The following is a 15,480-nucleotide window of genomic DNA, read 5'->3' on the forward strand; positions in this document are numbered from 1 at the left end:
AACATCTAGTGTGAGTGTGGTTTTCTCACTTTCTAGTCCCAATGAAGGGTACAATACAGTGTCTGTCAACATAGCAGTCATAGGTACCTGTTATTCTATGCCTGGAGTCTCAACCATTACCCAAAATGACAAATGCTTTCCTTTGGTTTGTAAGGGAATAAACCTTTATCAGCTCAATCCAAATGACATTTAAATACAATTATCCATAAACCCCTTCTATAGAGCTCAAACCTTTAGCTTTTCAATTCACCCTTGATTTTTATTTATAACAACTTAAGTATTATACTCATATAACTTAAGTATTATCCTCATAACTTTTCATGTTTCTCTTGTTTTCCCCAATACTGCTTTAAATGAAGACCCAATGCTCAGCTTTCTTGTTTCTCCTAAGAGTGGCATGAACAGGACTGTGTGAAAGAGAATTCTCACAGGTCTCCCCAGAAACTGGAAGGAGGCAATGGAAGACACCAGCTGGTATGGGCTTAGCCGTTGGTGGTTTTTAACATATGACTTCCCCTTAAGCATGATAACACCGGAAGCCCTTCATAGCTTGAAAGAACAGCAAATGTTCCAGTGAAAAATAAAATGGGGAAGAGAGAGATAAGATCCTGAGCTTTGAACACCATCAGGCTCTGCTAAGTATCAGAATCTGAGCCTTGCCACAGACTACCTGGTGCCCACAACCTCAGTTTCTTCTCTCAAATAAGGGAGCATTCTGTACCCACTTTAAAAACATAAAGCTCACCACTTCAGTGAAAATAAGCCATTTACCAGTAGACTTGAAGTCAGCTTCTCTTTGTGAAAGAAGTAGGCACTGGTGAAGAAGCACTGGATTATTTGTTAGTTTGCTTTGTTCTATCCCTACTAAAGAATGAAGTCAGGCTGGGATTGTGGCTCAGCGGTAGAGCACTTGCCTAGCATGAGCAAGGCCCTGGGTTCAATCCTTAGCACCACATAAAAATAAGTAAATAAAATAAAGATATTGTGTCCAAATACAACTAAAAAATAAATAAATATTTTAAAAAAAGGAATGAAGCCAAGTACTACACAGATCTGCACTGCACATGCAATTATTCAGAAGTGAAACTCTATCTTCTTCCTACTTTGGAAAGCAGCCAGTTCTTACCTACCCTGTCCTATATACATGCAGCGTCACCCATGATGTGGATAGAGGAATGAAACTGCAAATTTCAGTTCACTGATATTTCCCACCTCTGGTGTTTCCTTACATCTTGGGATCTTTATGAATTTTATTTAGACTTTATTTACTCTATTTCTCCCTCACCCCAGCTCCCTGATCAGGTAAAAGAAAGGGAGATGCAGAAGTTGGCTAGGCACCAAGACAGTGAGTCAAGAACAAAGAGGAAATAAGACTCAACAGCCTTCCTTTCAGCCTAGAGACACTTCCTCTTCCTTGAGGTTTCCTAATTGGCTTCCCCTAATTCCTATTTTCTTACCACAAAATTAAGTCATCTCTGATGCTCAGAAGAATCAAGTTTTCTTGGGGTAAATGGAGAGAATGAGAAAGGATGCAAATAAATGAGGTTTCTGGTCATTTTAACCAATATTTTTCAGTCATTAAATTCAGGAACTGGTTCTTGAGAATTCAGTTACTGATGGGAAAGCAAGACAGTGCTCCAGTTTTATCTTCTATTTGCTTTGAAATGACTTGAACTTCAGCTGACATTCCCAAACTTCACTCAAAGTGCATTTCATCCATAGTGGTGAAACAAATGCAAGTTTTAAAAATCAACCAGAGACAGCAGATTTATTTATTTATTTTATTTTTTAAATATTTACTTTTTAGTTTTCGGCGGATACAACATCTTTGTTTGTATGTGGTGCTGAGGATCGAACCCGGGCCGCACGCATGCCAGGCGAGCGCGCTACCGCTTGAGCCACATCCCCAGCCCCGAGACAGCAGATTTAGACATTAAAACGTTCTTAAGATTAAGACTCTGGGACTGGGGCTGTGGCTCAGTGGTAGAGCACTTGCCTAGCATGTGTGAGGCACTGGGTTCGAATCCCCGGCACCACAAAAAAATAAAACAAATAAAATAAAGGTGTTGTGTCCATCTACAACTAAAAAAAATATATTGAAAAAGATTAAAACTCTGGAATGATGTCTTGCAACTGCACAGCAAATTTTATTCCGGTTACTACAGTGCCATGTACGTACAAGATGCCTAACCCTGACCCTAACCCTATCTCTAATTCATTTAGAGAAGGAAGGTTGTTAAATGGTATTATTACAGAAAGCAGTATTGAGAAGTTATTTTCTTGAGGATCAGTGATACCACAGACTAAGTTCCTGGGCAAGCCAGCTCAAACAAAATACCAAGGAGCGAGAGGGGAATTCACTCAAAGGAGAAGTAGGCATGAGAGGTAAAAATCAGGAAGACATTTTCTAAAAACTTCTCCAAAATACTTCAGCAACATTCTCTGTGCCCCTTCTATGGACAAGAAGCTGCACTAGCTGCTGTAGGAAACACACCATGAACGTGATGGGGTCCCCACCAGAGTTCAGGGAGGAAGATGAAAGATGAATGAAAGCAAAGCCATCAGGATGACTGCAACAGAGCACTGCAAATAAGGAAATGACCTTATATGTAGATGAGCCAGAAGGCATTTAAGACTGCCAGCTGAAGAAGCATGTAGATGTTAGAAGCATCTAAGTGGGTGGTACTTTGGCGCAACATGAAGTGGGAATGGCATGAACAGAGAAGCAGGGAAAGAAAATGAGGGTCTGAGTTTAGGACAAGCTAGGCCATTGCCTAGGGCAATGACTAGGACACATCTTGAATATTTTTTGAGTAAGAGTGGCATGACTAGAGTTATGCTTTGGATAGATAACCTGGTAGTAATACTTATGATTAATTGTAGCTATAGTTATCAATGAGGAGGCTGCTGATATCCAAGTGAAAGATTTTGAAGACTTAAACTAGGATGGTAATAGTGGGAAAAGAAAAGAGATTATTTGCAAGAATTTTAAGAGCTTCCCACCTCATTATTAAAAATAATACACTATTCACAGTAGGATTGTTTGTAATAGGCAAAAATTGGAAGCTATCCAAATGCTTATCAGTAAATGGACAAATTGTGGTATATTTATATTATAGAACATTATATAATAATACAAATGAATGAATTTGGGGAAACCTGATTGTTATTGAGGTGGCCTGGGCCAGCTCTGGACTGCGTGCGGCCTGCCTTGGGCAACCAGCGTGCTCACAATGGGCACCCCAGCCCTGTAGTGAGTGAGCTGTCCTATTGGCAGGCCCCCACTGAAGCCCAGGGCCACAGGCAGGCCTCGGCCAACATCTTCCAGGATGCTGACCTGCTGCAGATTCCAGGGCCTGTTTCAGTGCAGTGGGGACCAGGGGGCTGAGGAATGGCTCCAGATCCAGGAGTGTGCAGGAGATCACTGAATAGAGGAGGCTCCCCAAGCAGAAAGCCCAGGCTCAATTGCTACATCATTGCAGTTAACCGCTAAGTCCTGGAGCACCGCTTCCCACTGGCTGGATGCACAGAGCACTGCCACTAAGACGGCCTCTAGTGAGCAGCATTGGAACTCAGGACAAGTGCTAGGATCTGCCAGAACTTTGGGAAACCAGGTCCCATAGGCTACCTCTATCAGATCAGACACTGATCCCAGGAAAGGTCTGGGAATTGCAGGATTTTCCCCAGGAATCATGGTGACTTTTGCCAAAGGCCTGGGAGGTGAAGAAGGGAGACCTGAGATAGGCAGCCCTGCAGGAAATAAATAAAGGAAAGCAAAAGGTGCTGCCACTAGTCTGCTCAATTCAACAGGACTGGAGCCTTCCAGTGGGCTCTGTATCATGTGAGATCCATTCTCACCAGAGTGGGGAGACACATAGAGACTGTTCCTGCCTCAGCTCTTCTCAATCCAACACTGTACTTGGGCTGCATGATATTCTCTTGGGAATCAGGTGATAGGCACTCAGAATGCAGTACCTTCTCACTTCTGTCACTAATCTGCTGGCTACTACTGTCACCCATAGTTCAGCAACCTGTCCCACACCCCTGGTGCTGTCAGGCCAGCATGAGAAAACCATGGTTTAAGTAACAAATAAAACCATTTGCATAAAAATGAATGAAATATAACTTCTTGCAACAACATGGATTAACCTCACAAAATGTGGAATAAAAGAAACCATAAATAAAACAAAATCCCGAATGATTCCATGTGTACAAAATATAAAAACAGACAAAAACAAATTTATACTATTAGAAGACCTGTTACCTTTTTGGGGATAAGAAATGGAGGAGGAAATCATAAGGGGGCTTCTGGCAACAAGCATTATGAACAGATTGTGATATAACTTGATTTTTGTTTTCCCATTCTTCCTTTGCTCTTTCTTCCTAGATAAAAATTCTAGTAGCTGGGCACAGTAGTATAATCCCAGTGACTCAGGAGGCTGAAGCAGGAGGATTGTTAAGTTCAAAGGCAGCCTCAGCAACTTAGTGAGGCCCTGTCTCTAAAATATAAAAAAAGGACTGGGGATGAGTTGAGTGCACCTGTGTTTAATCCCCTGTACTCAAAAACAAACAAACAAACAAACAAACAAAAAAAACTAGCAGTTCAGCTGGGAGTGGTGGCACACACCTGTTATTTCAGTGACTTGGGAGGCTGAGGCAGGAGGATTGCAAGTTCAAGGCCAGTCAGCAATTTAGTGAGACCCTTAGCAACTTAGCAAGACCTTGTCTCAAAATTTAAAAAAGGACAGAGGATGTAGCGCAGTGGTAGGGCTACCCCAGGACCAAAAAAAGTCTAGAGTTCCCATTACTTCTCTGTTCCCCTTAGATTGTACTATGCATTGTACTATGCATTCATAGTACAATGTCACTTTAATAAGTGCAGTCTTAATTCAGAAATTAGAATACCAAGTTCTAAAACAACAAAAATTTCAAACAGCATTACAGCATTCTACTCTGCCAGTTTAGGTTGGCTAAAGCCTTCAGTGTAAATAGGGTGGGAGCATGGCTGACTTTTCCTTCCTAATCACTCCTAGTTTAGTTCCTCCCCTACTTGCTTCTTTTCTTGCTCCAGCCAGGTGGATGATAAGCAGTAGAGGGTTAAGATGAGGAGAGGTGAGGGGTGGGTGACTTAATGCTTTCTAGGCTTAGCAAATGTTTAAGGCTGGTGTCTCAAGCCTGGCAAGTAATTAAAGCCTATGCTTCCTCTCTGGGCTACTTTTCTTGAAAAATTTTCAGTGGTTTTCTGGTGGGTCACTATGTCTTTATATCTAGGTAGTCATTTGCAGTTCCTTCCTCAATCCCTAGGCATCCATAAAGTTCCTTCTAGTTCAAGACAGCTCTAAGGCAACTCTCTTCCCACTGTTGGTACCCATATGGCTCTCAGGAAATAGGCAGTGAAGGCCAATTTCAAGGCAGCAGCCTTCCCTGGCTTCCATCCCAATGCTTTTTGCCAGCCTTTCTGTCATCCTTTATATTTCCAGTCATACAGTCAGGCCCTATCTACAGTTCAACTTTCTCAGGCATCACCTCTCTGAGTCCCCCCCATACTACGAGCTCTAAATCCTAGTATGAAGACATGTTTCCTGGAGCCTTTTGATTTAGAGGCACCCAAAGAACTCAGAGCATAGCAGCAGCTTTCTCCAAGGAAACATCTTTATCATTCTTCTTTCTCTGACTCCTTTATATCTTTGATCTGACTCAGAGAGCAGAGTTGTGGACAGATTCTTCTTCATTCCTTTTGCAAAATCTATATATGGGGGTCTGCCTCACACTCACCTGGGAATCAGGTTATCTACTGTATTTGTGCCTCAGTTCCTACAGAAGAGTCTTATTGTAATTCCCTATTATACATACTTTAAAAATTTCAGAGTATACAGATGATGAAGTGAAATTCATCTGCAACCTCAATACCCAGAGATACCTGTTAACATTTTGGAATCAATAAAATGTCATTCCTTTCAGACGTTTTCCTCTAAAACTATCTTCTTTCCTATTTAAAATATGGCATAGTTGCTTTTGTATTTATTCTATGCTAACACATGAAGTATTATTTTAATTACTGCAACATTTAAAACTGCTTATTTCTTCCTTCAATTTGAACAGTTACTTATTTCTAATTTTACTATTACCAGTAACACTCTTACAAATGAATGAGTTGTTTCCAAAGTGAATGAATCTGCGTGTCCACAGGCTACCCAGAGATGATGGTCAGTTGCAAATGTGGAATTGGAAAGAGACTAGGCATAGAGAGAGGTCCTTTGTGAAATTTCACTATGAAACTATCCCTGGGAAAGCACAGTTTTATTAGTCCAGAAGTCTGAAGGTATTTGTAAGTAGATGGGAAGGAGCCAGTGGGAAGAGATAACTGAAAGAACAAGATCCCAACTCAGCAAGGAGGGACAGTATGAAAGCAAGTAGAAAAGGAAACCTAGGAAAGAAAAGGGAGAAAAGCCTCAGGATAGGAAAGGATAAACATTGCTGGAGAGGCTCATGGCTTTCAGTTTCTAGTTGTCTGCTGGGAATGAAAAATATGATTATGACTTAGAATCATGAGTGTTACCCTTTTTATTTTTAAAAAAATAATCTTGGAGCTCAATGAGGCCCTTACTACTTAAATTATGACCTGCAGCATTGGCATTACCAGGGACACCTGAATCAGAATTGACATATTTTTCTTTGGTGTTAAGCACACACTCTACCACTGAGCTATATCCTCACCTAAAACTGGCATTGCTGAGGTTGGCTTTGAACTCACTATCCTCCTGTCTTAGCCTCCTGAGCTGCTGGGATTATAGGCATGTGCCACCATGCCTGGCCCACAACTGGCATTTTAAGTAAGATCTCCAAGTGTTTCTGTACCCATTAAAGTTTGATAAGTACTGCAACTGACCATCTCCTGGGTAGCCTGTGGCCACTCAGATTCATTCACCTTCGCCACTTACAGGAGAAAAAATAAGAGCCTCAAATTAGTTGTTTTTCAAGATTGTAAAGGAATTCAATGCAAAATGGATAAAAAGGACCTTCAAATGAGAGTGAAGTTCCAACAGCATAATTTCATGACTTTTTTTTTAGCAATACTGTGGTATACAGGACTGAAGAAAGTAGAATGTGGCTACTCTACAGTAGGTCTGGAATTGAAAAGATGGACGTAGGAGGTGAAAAGAATGAAATTATCTGGACTGCTATTGAAGCAGTTCCTCATATGAATGCTTTGAGGGGTGGAGTGAAAAAGGTGGGGAGGAAGGAAGTAAAGCCAGATGGGGATGGGCAATAGAAGCCTGGTAGGCTTGGAAGGGACAGGCCCAAAAACTAGTCAAGGGACTGGTGGGTGGGTTGAAGAAGTAGGGCAGGTAAGGGAGTCATGGTCCAAATGAGGAATTTCAAAGTTTGAAATCCTGAAATTAGAGCAGTTTTAAGCAATTAAAGAGGTTCAGGATGGCCATTCACAGACGCCAAAAACCAAGAGTAGAAGAGGTTAAGAAACAAACAATGAGACCAGAACATGGATGGAGTTGAAATCTTTATGGAGTTAAAATCTGCAGTAATACTGGCAAGGGAAGAAAAATGTATCCTATTGACATCTGAACAGTACAAACTGTTCAATACTGATTTCCTCACATAAACTTCCCTTGGTGTGTCAAGGAACAAAAAGAATCACATGACTTAAAAAAAAAAAAAGAAAAAAAACCTTCTTTATCGGTGTAAAGCAGCAGTTCTCATCAAAAACATGGTCTGATCAGAGTTTATTTCTTTAGGAGCAGAGATCAGAGGGCCTGATTTGGAAAATACCCATTTCATTAAGGATTTGACCACTCCTGCCAGAATGGACCAAGTGCCAAAGGACGTGACCTTTAATTTGAGCCAATAGCTATTATCAGTGAGACAGCTTCCTGAAACACAAATTTCCTTCTGAACATAAGCAAACCTTGAGGAGAAATTTGAGTATAAAAATATGTGAATAGTATTTTATGATATACAGCAATGCCGTAATTTAAGCTAGTTGATTCTTTTTATAAATTTACATTTTATGATTACATAATAGAATACATAAGGAAGAAGTGGTAGAAGACTATAAGAACAAGAAAAAGTGTTCATTTTCTGTCAGATTAAAAAATGTTACAAAGAAGTGTACACAGAATGATTCTTTTTTTAGAAAATGGATATACGTACGAACAATAGTAATAGATGTCAGCTACGGAACAGGATTAAAAAAATGTAACTTTCGGTTCTAGGGCAAGGTCATTGAAAAGAAGAAACTTCAAGAACAATTTACTTCCAAAGAATTATTAGTGCCCATTAAAAAAGATGGACATAGGAGGTGATATACTATATTATTATAGTACATCTTAGGTAACAAGTCTAGATGGGGGACTTACCTTTTCGAGGTCTTGCCATAGCTACCTCCAAAGGAACCTGTTTCATACAGGTGATGACTCTATCCCATTCTCCCAGCGCAGCACTCCACTGTGCTCTACAACAGCCAAATGGACAGAATTTTCAGGAATTCCATTTGCATGTATCAGGACACTGATGTTCTTCTGTTCTGATGTTGTCATAAATACCACAAGAGATCTCCTTTAATAATGGACTTTAGGGCTGAGGATACAGCTCAGTTGGCAGAGTGCTTGCCTTACATGCAGAAGATCTTGGGTTCAATCCCCATCACCATAAAAAAAAAAAAAAAAAAAAAAAGACTTTAGGCCAGGTATGGTGGCGAACACATGTAATCCCATCAATTTGGGAGGCTGAGGCAGGAGGATTGAGAGTTCAAGCCTTAGCAATTTAGTGAGACCCTGTCTCAAAAAATAAAAAGAGCTGGGGATCCCTGGGTTCAATCACTAGTACAAAAACAAAACAAAACAACAACAAAAGGTCTTTAAATACATAGATGTGAGCATTTCTGGGCCTAGTCATGAACACAGGAAGGAGAAAGATAAGGGGGGAAAAGGCAGGAGAACAAAGGAAGCCTAGACACATAAAAAGGGCAGAACACCTCGCTTCTTAGGATACCAGGATACCAGCAATGGCCCATTTCTCCCTCCCGGGAGAAGTCTGTTACCCCTTTTAAAATAAACCCTGCTTTATATGCTTGAAAAAAAATAAATACATAGATGTGAACTGAACTTGAAACCTAATAATGTTCTATCTAGCTCAGTTGAAAGTGATGAGACAAAGTGACTTAGTCTCTTGAAAATGAATTTATTTCTCTAACATACTGGGGATTAAGGAACCTATCAGTGATTTTTTAAGTATTTGCTTCTTAAACAAGATTTTAAATAGCATCAAAGAGATAACTGGAGCAGTCATTTCAATGTGGTTGAAATGAACTTCATAGCAAATTTCTTGTAAAGAGCCACCCCAAAAACCTTCACGTTACTGCTATTTATAAGCAATTATTGGGGCTGGAGTTGTAGCTCAGCGGTAGAGCGCTTGCATAGCACATGTAAGGCACAGGATTCAATCCTCAGCACCACATAAAAATAAAGGCATTGTGTTCATATACAACTAAAATATTTTTAAAAACTATTAAAAAAGAAAATTATCATAGTTATCTGAATAACCCAATCTATTTGACTAGAGTATACTTCTGAGGATACTCTGCTAGCAAAAAAAAAAAAAAATTTCAGCTGCCTCAGTGACTAGATAATTATCTTCTTGTTTATTTCAGTTGCTCACTTGAAGCAAGTTGTGTATATTGTAGTCTCTGGAGGCATTTGCCAGATCAAATATTGTCAATGAAAAACAAACTAGGGAGAACTTCAGAAATCTTCAAACAGCGTAAAATGGAGACGATTTGAGAAAATTAAAGACTATTTTCAAGACTTATTAAATTTACTTCTCTGTATTGCCTCTTGTGTTTTCTTTCATTCTACTATTTTCTGACTTCCTCTAAGCAGATCTCTGAATGGAACCCTATTTATATAGCATAGACTTAAGTAGACTGCTTGTCATTAGTAAGGGATGAGATAAGCAGTCTTCTTTCCTTTCTGCCCCCTTCCAAGTGCCTTTTATTAATTTTTTTTTTGATGGTGCTGGGCCTTGTGCATGGAAGACAAGCACTCTACTAACTGAGCTATATCCCCAGCTTCCTGTCTTACTCTTACTCCCCTCCTCCTGGCAGTAGGGCTACCAGCTCTATTGATGCCTCATTCCCACTAGTCCTTATTCTTTCATGCAATCCCCACCTAGGATTGGCCAGAGTTAGCAGATAGAAATACAGGATATCAGATAATGTGAATTTCCAGTTGACGGTATTATTAGCAGAAATATGTCCCTGGAATACTTGGGACATATTTCTTTTAAAATAAAATATTTACCTGAAATTCAAATTTTACTGGGAGTCCTGTATTTTTCTGGCAATCCTGCTTCCTCCTTGTGGGCTACAGGAAGCTCTAGCAGATGCCTAGTTTCTCTGTTACTAGGCAGTTGTTCTAGAATCCCAGAACAGACTGCGTAAGTTTCATTCTGAAAGAATGTCCAAACCTCAGTACCACCATTGCATAACAGTGCTCTATACTCTATATTCCCAGTCATTCCCAAAAGGGTTCCCTTAAAGACTTCTCTATAAATTCCAAATTGATGAAGGATGGGGAAAAATATCAGATCTGGACTCTGTTTAGCTTTGTCCCAATTGCCCTGATAATTTTAGTTTTTAGTAAATGAAGAGTCCCTGTATTAAACCAGAATTCAGGTGCCTATATCTAGTAAACCCTTGCTTTTCATTCTTGCTTTAGAATGAAGCTATCAGGACCTGGGTGAGGGTGGTTTCACTTGTAATATGTCAGATAATCAGGAGGGTTAGATAGGAGTTTTAGGTTAGCCTGAATAACAAAAAAACAAAAAAACAAAAAACAAAACACCTACCAGGGAAGAAGAGTCTAATGTGAACATTTACAATAGTTTTTTGTTTTTGGTGGTGCTGGGGATTGAACACAGGGCCTTATACATGCGAGGCAAGCACTCTACCAATTAGATTATATCCCCATCCCTACAATAGATATTATAGTACCATAGGACAATTAAAATAAGTGAAAAATCTGCTAAAAGGTCAAGGAAGCAGTAATTATATTTAAATGCAAATTTAAAGAGAAACAATAGATGTAGAAAAGGCCTTTGACAAAATTTAGCATCCAATCATGATAAAAGCATTGAAGAAACTAGGGATACAAGGAATCTACCTCAACATCATAAAGGCTATATGTGAAAAACTCAAAGCCAACTCAAAAATAAATGGGGAAAAACTGAAAGCATTTCCTTTAAAATCTGGAACAAGGCAAGGATATCCACTCTCACTACTCCTATTTAATTAGTGCTATAAATTCTAGCCAGAGCAATTAGGCAAGAGAAGAAATAAAAGGAATAAAAAAAAAAAAAACAGGAAAGGAAGAAGTCAAATCATCACTGTTTGCAGACAGTATGATCCCATACTTAGAAGATCTGAAAAAAATTAAAAAATACCACCAAAAGACTGCTATAGCTAATAAGCAAATATGGCAAAGTAGCAGTTTACAAAATCAATAAATATAAATCAAGAGCTTTCCTATATATAACCAACAATGAAACCGCAGAGAAAGAAATCAGGAAATCAAAAGAGGTGAAAGACTTCAATGAAAAGACTACAATGAAAACTTTAGAACATTGAAGAAAGAAATTGAAGACTTCAGAAGATGGTAAGACCTACCAAGTTCATGGATAGGCAGACTTAATACTGTTAAAATGGATATACTATAAAAGGCAGTGTACAGATTCAATGCAATTCCCACCAAAATACTATTGACGTTTTTCACAGAACTAGAAAAAACAGTCCTAAAATTCAATTGGAAGAATAAAAGACCCAGAGTAACCAAAGCAATTCTAAGCTAAAAAAGCAATGGTAAAGGTATCACAATACCACAATATCCTGTATTTCTATCTGCTAACTCTGACCAATCCTAGGTGGGGATTGCACAAATTATACCACAGAGCTATAATCACAAAAACTGCGTGGTACTAGCATAAAAACAGAAACATAGACAAATGGTACAAAACAGAAGACACAGAGACAAACTCACACATCTACATTCATCTGATCCTTGACAAAAAAAAAAATACATTGGAGAAAAGACAGCCTCTTAAACAAATGGTGCTGGGAAAACGATTATCCATATGTGGAAAAATGAAACTAGACCCTTATCTTCACCCTGCATAAAAATCAACTCAAAATGGATCCAAGACCTTGGAATTAGACCTGAAACAATGCAATTCCTAAAAAAAAAACATAAGGTCAACACTCCAGTATATATACAAAGGCAATAACTTTCCCAAGAGGACCCCTAAAGTTCAGGAAATAATTCTGGGAGTTAACAAATGGGATGCCATCAAATTAAAAAGCTTTTGCACAGCAAAGGAAACAATTAGGAATATGAAGAGGGAACCTACAGAATGAGAGAAAATCTTCACTAGCTACTCTGTAAGTACAGAGGATTAATACCTAGAATATATAAAGAACTCAAAAAACTTACACCCAAAATTCAACCCAACTAATAAATAGGAAAATGAATTGGACACTTCTCAAAAGAAGAAAAACAAATGGTCAAGAAATATATGAAAAAGTGTTCAACATCATTAGCATAAGGAACTGCAAATCAAAACTATACTGAGATTTCATCTTGCACCAGTCAGAATGGTAATCATAAAGAATACAAATAATAATAAATGTTGGACAGGATGTGGTGAAAAAGGAAGACTTACACTGTTGGTGGGATTGTAAAATTAGTACAAGCACTATGGAAATCAGTATGGAGGTTCCTCAAAAGACTAGGCATGACGGGCTGAGGTTGTGGCTCATCAGTAGAACACTTTCCTAGCACGTGCGAGGCCCTGGGTTCGATCCTCAGCACCACATAAAAATAAAATAAATAAATAAAATATTTTTAAAAAGATTTATTAAAAAAAAGACTAAGCATGAAACCACCATATGATCCAGCTATACCACTCCTCAGTATTTATCCTAAAGAATTAAAGTCATCATACTTCAATGATACCTTCATATCCATGTTATAGCAGCTCAATTCACAATAGCCAAACTATGGAACCAGAATAGGTATACATCAATGGATGAATAGATAAAGAAAATGTGGAATATATGCATAGTGGAGTTTTAAGTCAGTCATAAAGAAAAGTGAAATTATGTCATTTGAAAAAAATGGATGGAGCAGTGACAGTTATGTTAAGGAAAATAAGCCAAACTGAGAAGGTTAAAGGTTGTTAAGTTTTCTTTCATTGTGGAAGCTAGAGAAGAAAAAGGCAATGAAGGAGATGGGGTGGGGATCTCATGAAAATCAAAGTGAGATCAGTAGAGGAAAGGAAGGTCCCACTCCATGGAGGGAGAGAAGTGCTGGACAGTGATACTGACCAACTTAATATTGTTATATTGTGTGCATGTATGAATATGTAACAACAAATCTCATCATTATGTACAACTCTAATGCACCAATAAAAATATGGGAGAAATTTAAAGAGAAAATTAATTTAATATGAATAGGCACATCAGATGAGGTAGTCCCAATGGATCCCTGAGAGAATAAACTCGGGCTTCTTAAGATTTTATTTACTGGATCTGAGAACAGCAGGAAGAAAAGACTGGAGGGCAGAGGGAAGGACAAAGTATTTGGGAATAACTGCAAACATTTCTAAAGAACATTCCCTTTTTAACTTAAATTTCTTCCTTAGTTTCAAGTGGTAGAGTCAATACTCTGTTTCAAAGCCTTCAATGTATGAGTGACTTTAAAAATACTATCAATCCTCCCAGCAGATCAGGAGGTTGAGGCAGGAGGATCACAAGTCCTAAGCCAGCCTCAGCAATTTAGGAAGACCATGCCTCTAAATAAATAATAAACAAACAAACAAACAAACAAATAAATAGAATAAAAACAGGCTGGGGATTTGGCTCAGCGGTTAAGTACCCCTGTTTCAATATTTAGTACCAAAAATAAATAAATAAATAAAAATAAAAACTATCAATTCAGAGAATATCTTTTTAATGAATTCCTTCTTTTAACTGTATCTTGGCTCTTGGTTACAGGTAGCTTTTGTTTCATTGAGGTGAGCAGAATACAAATGGACAGCCTAAGTGCTTGGTTCCACTGCTTTCTCTAAGAGACACCTACCCTCCCCGGGGTCAATGCAGCAGTGTGATTTACTCTAAGAAGCCCTACAAAGTTCCTCCTATTCCTGGAAGAGAACAGATGCACCTCAATTAACTGCAAGCAGGAGTTAGAATTCTGTTTATGAACAGTGTTAGAGTTTAAAGAATGTAATTTCTCTTTCACAGTGTTGCACATTCATGGGTCATTCAGGATTCTTCTACCCTTTTAAGTATGCTCTTTTCCTTCTACTTTTTCTTTTCCCTTTCTCTTACGTGGCTTATGATAGTTTCTAAACCTAAGTATGGGGTGTATTGTCTGAGTTTTTATGAACGCCTCTAGTTTAAATCAAGTGTTGTGTAGGGGAAAGTGTGTTTGACCGGGAATCTAAGAGGCAGGTCATATGTCTCAACTAACTATGGGATTCAAGGAAGTTACATCATCTTTTGGGGTCTGTTTTTCATCTCTAAAATGTGGCTATTGTATTTAATGCTACTCAAGGTTCACCCTACTCTAAAATTCTAGGATTCTCCTTGTATCATCCCCCATCTCTATGTGCTTCTTTTTTGGGGGAATTTGCATTAGGTTTTTATTTTAAGAGTACAATTTTTCATATCTTTGTATATAGAGTATGTTCATGCCAATTCATTCCTTTACACATGTACTTTTTTTTGCATTACAATTCTTATTACACATATATACCACAATTTTTCACATCTGTTAATAAGGTTTTTTTTTAAAAAAATTTATTTATATATAACAGCATGCATTAGGTTTTTAAATGAACTTAAGAAATGCTTTAAACATTTTTTTCTTGTAACTAGGATAATTCCAGGTGTGGTAGTGCACTCCTGTAATCCCAGTCACTTGGAGGGTGAGACAGGAGTATTGTCAAGTTTGACATCAGCCTTGGCAAGGTAGTGAGACCCTGTCTTACAATAAAAAAGGTTGGGGGTGTGGCTCAGTGGCAGAGGGCTTCTAGGTTCAATCCCAGTCTGTCTATCTCTCTCACACACACAAACACTCACAGATTAGCTTGCTGGAAGCACTATTTTCTAGGTATATGTGGGCTCTTATATGTGTACTTAAGTATGTATGTAGTTTACATAAAACATGTAGGTTATGAAATTTAGAAAATAAGCAGATTGGATTTATGAGAGCTTTCTAATCCTTAGCATCTTTCAGTGCTCTCAATTTACCAAACATTTTCCTGGAAAGCTCTTCTGTCTAGGCAAGAAGTAGTGTTGAATCCTGTTAGTGGATAAGAAGATAAAATAACCTCTTCTGAGTTCTTCCTGGATTATTTATCTGTACATAATACACACCCTACTTATACATGTGTATTAGTTTTGTGTAA

This window comes from Marmota marmota, unplaced genomic scaffold, assembly GCF_001458135.2.
Source record: "Marmota marmota marmota unplaced genomic scaffold, marMar, whole genome shotgun sequence".
In the NCBI taxonomy this organism is placed as follows: domain Eukaryota; kingdom Metazoa; phylum Chordata; class Mammalia; order Rodentia; family Sciuridae; genus Marmota; species Marmota marmota.